The 7,347-nt window shown below is 39.6% G+C and overlaps 1 protein-coding gene across 2 annotated transcripts in view; it reads right to left on the bottom strand.

Annotated features, from left to right (window-relative positions):
- STK36 (serine/threonine kinase 36) overlaps positions 1–6,875 on the bottom strand; it is a 146,743-nt gene extending 139,868 nt beyond the window's left edge. The window contains exon 1 of one of the 2 annotated variants that reach the window (XM_069984782.1): positions 6,805–6,875. The gene's annotated coding sequence lies outside the window, so the exon portion shown is untranslated. The remainder of the gene's footprint in view (positions 1–6,804) is intronic. The other variant, XM_069984783.1, reaches the window with a different exon arrangement.
- Between the last annotated feature and the right edge of the window lie 472 nt (positions 6,876–7,347).

Raw genomic sequence — 7,347 nt, forward strand, 5'->3', positions numbered from 1 at the left:
TATAGATAAGAGGAGAACCATATATACATCCAATATACAAGGCTCAGTATACATATATACCTCCTCTCATACAGTATACAGGGCTCAGTATACATATATCCCTCCTCTCATACAGTATACAGGGCTCAGTATACATATATATATCTCCTCTCATACAGTATACAAGGCTCAGTATACATATATACCTCCTCTCATACAGTATACAGGGCTCAGTATACATATATACCTCCTCTCATACAGTATATAGGGCTCAGTATACATATATACCTCCTCTCATACAGTATACAGGGTTCAGTATACATATATACCTCCTCTCATACAGTATACAGGGCTCAGTATACATATATCCCTCCTCTCATACAGTATACAGGGCTCAGTATACATATATACCTCCTCTCATACAGTATATAGGGCTCAGTATACATATATACCTCCTCTCATACAGTATACAGGGCTCAGTATACATATATATCCCTCCTCTCATACAGTATACAGGGCTCAGTATACATATATATACCTCCTCTCATACAGTATACAGGGCTCAGTATATATATATATATACCTCCTCTCATACAGTATACAGGGCTCAGTATACATATATACCTCCTCTCATACAGTATATAGGGCTCAGTATACATATATCCCTCCTCTCATACAGTATACAGGGCTCAGTATACATATATCCCTCCTCTCATACAGTATATAGGGCTCAGTATACATATATACCTCCTCTCATACAGTATATAGGGCTCAGTATATATATATCCCTCCTCTCATACAGTATACAGGGCTCAGTATACATATATACCTCCTCTCATACAGTATACAGGGCTCAGTATACATATATACCTCCTCTCATACAGTATATAGGGCTCAGTATACATATATATATCTCCTCTCATACAGTATACAGGGCTCAGTATACATATATACCTCCTCTCATACAGTATACAGGGCTCAGTATACCTATATACCTCCTCTCATACAGTATACAGGGCTCAGTATACATATATACCTCCTCTCATACAGTATACAGGGCTCAGTATACATATATACCTCCTCTCATACAATATATAGGGCTCAGTATACATAAATACCTCCTCTCATACAGTATACAGGGCTCAGTACACATATATCCCTCCTCTCATACAGTATACAGGGCTCAGTATACATATATACCTCCTCTCATACAGTATACAGGGCTCAGTATACATATATCCCTCCTCTCATACAGTATACAGGGCTCAGTATATATATATACCTCCTCTCATACAGTATACAGGGCTCAGTATACATATATATATATATATCTATCTCCTCTCATACAGTATATAGGGCTCAGTATACATATATACCTCCTCTCATACAGTATACAGGGCTCAGTATACATATATATCTCCTCTCATACAGTATATAGGGCTCAGTATACATATATACCTCCTCTCATACAGTATACAGGGCTCAGTATACATATATACCTCCTCTCATACAGTATACAGGGCTCAGTATACATATATACCTCCTCTCATACAGTATACAGGGCTCAGTATACATATATCCCTCCTCTCATACAGTATACAGGGCTCAGTATACATATATATACCTCCTCTCATACAGTATACAGGGCTCAGTATACATATATCCCTCCTCTCATACAGTATACAGGGCTCAGTATACATATATATACCTCCTCTCATACAGTATACAGGGCTCAGTATACATATATACCTCCTCTCATACAGTATACAGGGCTCAGTATACATATATCCCTCCTCTCATACAGTATACAGGGCTCAGTATACATATATATCCCTCCTCTCATACAGTATACAGGGCTCAGTATACATATATATATCTCCTCTCATACAGTATACAGGGCTCAGTATACATATATCCCTCCTCTCATACAGTATACAGGGCTCAGTATACATATATCCCTCCTCTCATACAGTATACAGGGCTCAGTATACCTATATACCTCCTCTCATACAGTATATAGGGCTCAGTATACATATATACCTCCTCTCATACAGTATACAGGGCTCAGTATACATATATACCTCCTCTCATACAGTATACAGGGCTCAGTATACATATATACCTCCTCTCATACAGTATACAGGGCTCAGTATACATATATACCTCCTCTCATACAGTATACAGGGCTCAGTATACATATATCCCTCCTCTCATACAGTATATAGGGCTCAGTATACATATATCCCTCCTCTCATACAGTATACAGGGCTCAGTATACATATATACATCTCCTCTCATACAGTATACAGGGCTCAGTATACATATATATACCTCCTCTCATACAGTATACAGGGCTCAGTATACATATATATACCTCCTCTCATACAGTATACAGGGCTCAGTATACATATATACCTCCTCTCATACATTATACAGGGCTCAGTATACATATATACCTCCTCTCATACAGTATACAGGGCTCAGTATACATATATCCCTCCTCTCATACAGTATACAGGGCTCAGTATACATATATATATCTCCTCTCATACAGTATACAGGGCTCAGTATACACTTATCCCTCCTCTCATACAGTATACAGAGCTCAGTATACATATATATATCTCCTCTCATACAGTATACAGGGCTCAGTATACATATATCCCTACTCTCATACAGTATACAGGGCTCAGTATACATATATATATCTCCTCTCATACAGTATACAGGGCTCAGTATACACTTATCCCTCCTCTCATACAGTATACAGGGCTCAGTATACATATATATATCTCCTCTCATACAGTATACAGGGCTCAGTATACATATATCCCTACTCTCATACAGTATACAGGGCTCAGTATACATATATCCCTCCTCTCATACAGTATACAGGGCTCAGTATACATATATATACCTCCTCTCATACAGTATACAGGACTCAGTATACATATATACCTCCTCTCATACAGTATACAGGGCTCAGTATACATATATACCTCCTCTCATACAGTATACAGGGCTCAGTATACATATATACCTCCTCTCATACAGTATACAGGGCTCAGTATACATATATCCCTCCTCTCATACAGTATACAGGGCTCAGTATACATATATATATCTCCTCTCATACAGTATACAGGGCTCAGTATACATATATACCTCCTCTCATACAGTATATAGGGCTCAGTATACATGTATACCTCCTCTCATACAGTATACAGGGCTCAGTATACATATTTACCTCCTCTTATACAGTACTCAGTATACCTATATACCTCCTCTCATACAGTATACATATATATCTCTTCTCATACAAGGCTCAGTATACATATATACCTCCTCTCATACAGTATACAGGGCTCAGTATACCTATATACCTCCTCTCATACAGTATACAGGGCTCAGTATACATATATACCTCCTCTCATACAGTATACAGGGCTCAGTATACATATATATATCTCCTCTCATACAGTATACAGGGCTCAGTATACATATATACCTCCTCTCATACAGTATACAGGGCTCAGTATACATATATACCTCCTCTCATACAGTATACAGGGCTCAGTATACATATATATATCTCCTCTCATACAGTATACAGGGCTCAGTATACATATATCCCTCCTCTCATACAGTATACAGGGCTCAGAATACCTATATACCTCCTCTCATACAGTATACAGGGCTCAGTATACATATATACCTCCTCTCATACAGTATACAGGGCTCAGTATACATATATATACCTCCTCTCATACAGTATACAGGGCTCAGTATACATATATCCCTCCTCTCATACAGTATACAGGGCTCAGTATACCTATATACCTCCTCTCATACAGTATACAGGGCTCAGTATACATATATACCTCCTCTCATACAGTATACAGGGCTCAGTATACATATATATATCTCCTCTCATACAGTATACAGGGCTCAGTATACATATATCCCTCCTCTTATACAGTATATAGGGCTCAGTATACATATATCCCTCCTCTCATACAGTATACAGGGCTCAGTATACCTATATACCTCCTCTCATACAGTATACAGGGCTCAGTATACATATATATATCTCCTCTCATACAGTATACAGGGCTCAGTATACATATATCCCTCCTCTCATACAGTATACAGGGCTCAGTATACATATATCCCTCCTCTCATACAGTATACAGGGCTCAGAATACCTATATACCTCCTCTCATACAGTATACAGGGCTCAGTATACATATATCCCTCCTCTCATACAGTATACAGGGCTCAGTATACATATATACCTCCTCTCATACAGTATACAGGGCTCAGTATACATATATACCTCCTCTCATACAGTATACAGGGCTCAGTATACATATATATCTCCTCTCATACAGTATACAGGGCTCAGTATACATATATCCCTCCTCTCATACAGTATATAGGGCTCAGTATACATATATCCCTCCTCTCATACAGTATACAGAGCTCAGTATACATATATATATCTCCTCTCATACAGTATACAGGGCTCAGTATACATATATCCCTCCTCTCATACAGTATACAGGGCTCAGTATACATATATCCCTCCTCTCATACAGTATACAGGGCTCAGTATACATATATACCTCCTCTCATACAGTATATAGGGCTCAGTATACATATATACCTCCTCTCATACAGTATACAGGGCTCAGTATACATATATACCTCCTCTCATACAGTATACAGGGCTCAGTATACATATATACCTCCTCTCATACAGAATACAGGGCTCAGTATACATATATATATCTCCTCTCATACAGTATACAGGGCTCAGTATACATATATCCCTCCTCTCATACAGTATATAGGGCTCAGTATACATATATCCCTCCTCTCATACAGTATACAGAGCTCAGTATACATATATACCTCCTCTCATACAGTATACAGGGCTCAGTATACATATATCCCTCATCTCATACAGTATACAGGGCTCAGTATACATATATCCCTCCTCTCATACAGTATACAGGGCTCAGTATACATATATATATCTCCTCTCATACAGTATACAGGGCTCAGTATACATATATCCCTCCTCTCATACAGTATACAGGGCTCAGTATACATATATACCTCCTCTCATACAGTATACAGGGCTCAGTATACATATATACCTCCTCTCATACAGTATACAGGGCTCAGTATACATATATATATCTCCTCTCATACAGTATACAGGGCTCAGTATACCTATATACCTCCTCTCATACAGTATACAGGGCTCAGTATACATATATATATCTCCTCTCATACAGTATACAGGGCTCAGTATACATATATACCTCCTCTCATACAGTATACAGGGCTCAGTATACATATATCCCTCCTCTCATACAGTATACAGGGCTCAGTATACCTATATACCTCCTCTCATACAGTATACAGGGCTCAGTATACATATATACCTCCTCTCATACAGTATACAGGACTCAGTATACATATATACCTCCTCTCATACAGTATACAGGGCTCAGTATACCTATATACCTCCTCTCATACAGTATACAGGGCTCAGTATACATATATCCCTCCTCTCATACAGTATACAGGGCTCAGTATACATATATATATCTCCTCTCATACAGTATACAGGGCTCAGTATACATATATATATCTCCTCTCATACAGTATACAGGGCTCAGTATACATATATATATCTCCTCTCATACAGTATACAGGGCTCAGTATACATATATACCTCCTCTCATACAGTATATAGGGCTCAGTATACATATATACCTCCTCTCATACAGTATACAGGGCTCAGTATACATATATACCTCCTCTCATACAGTATACAGGGCTCAGTATACATATATCCCTCCTCTCATACAGTATACAGGGCTCAGTATACATATATCCCTCCTCTCATACAGTATACAGGGCTCAGTATACATATATATACCTCCTCTCATACAGTATACAGGGCTCAGTATACATATATACCTCCTCTCATACAGTATACAGGGCTCAGTATACATATATCCCTCCTCTCATACAGTATACAGGGCTCAGTATACATATATACCTCCTCTCATACAGTATACAGGGCTCAGTATACATATATACCTCCTCTCATACAGTATACAGGGCTCAGTATACATATATACCTCCTCTCATACAGTATACAGGGCTCAGTATACATATATACCTCCTCTCATACAGTATACAGGGCTCAGTATACATATATACCTCCTCTCATACAGTATACAGGGCTCAGTATACATATATCCCTCCTCTCATACAGTATACAGGGCTCAGTATACATATATACCTCCTCTCATACAGTATACAGGGCTCAGTATACATATATACCTCCTCTCATACAGTATACAGGGCTCAGTATACATATATCCCTCCTCTCATACAGTATACAGGGCTCAGTATACATATATACCTCCTCTCATACAATATACAGGGCTCAGTATACATATATACCTCCTCTCATACAGTATACAGGGCTCAGTATACATATATATACCTCCTCTCATACAGTATACAGGGCTCAGTATACATATATACCTCCTCTCATACAGTATACAGGGCTCAGTATACCTATATATCTCCTCTCATACAGTATACAGGGCTCAGTATACATATATACCTCCTCTCATACAGTATACAGGGCTCAGTATACATATATACCTCCTCTCATACAGTATACAGGGCTCAGTATACATATATACCTCCTCTCATACAGTATACAGGGCTCAGTATACATATATCCCTCCTCTCATACAGTATACAGGGCTCAGTATACCTATATACCTCACTCACCTATGTACCTGCAGTTCCCGGGTTTCTCCCGCCACTTCCGTTGGGTCCCGGTTACTATGGTTACCATGGAGCCGCGCGCTCTGGTGACGTCTAAATACGCGACTTGAAGCCGGGAGGAGAATGGCGGAAGAACCGGAGGACGGGTGAGATAGTAGCCGGTGTTCTATTACTGATCACCGGGGGGCGGGGTATATAACTGGTGTGTACTATAGAGGTATATATCACCGGGGGGGGGGGGAGGGTATATAACTGATGTGTACTATAGAGGTATATATCACCGGGGGGCGGGGTATATAACTGGTGTGTACTATAGAGGTATATATCACCGGGGGGGGGGGGGGGTATATAACTGATGTGTACTATAGAGGTATATATCACCGGGGGGCGGGGTATATAACTGATGTGTACTATAGAGGTATATATCACTGGGGGGGGGTATAACTGATGTGTACTATAGAGGTATATATCACCGGGGGGGGGGGGGGGGAGGGTATATAACTGATGTGTACTATAGAGGTATATATCACCGGGGGGGGGGGGGGG

Source organism: Dendropsophus ebraccatus, chromosome 9 (genome assembly GCF_027789765.1).
Source record: "Dendropsophus ebraccatus isolate aDenEbr1 chromosome 9, aDenEbr1.pat, whole genome shotgun sequence".
Taxonomy (NCBI): Eukaryota; Metazoa; Chordata; class Amphibia; order Anura; family Hylidae; genus Dendropsophus; species Dendropsophus ebraccatus.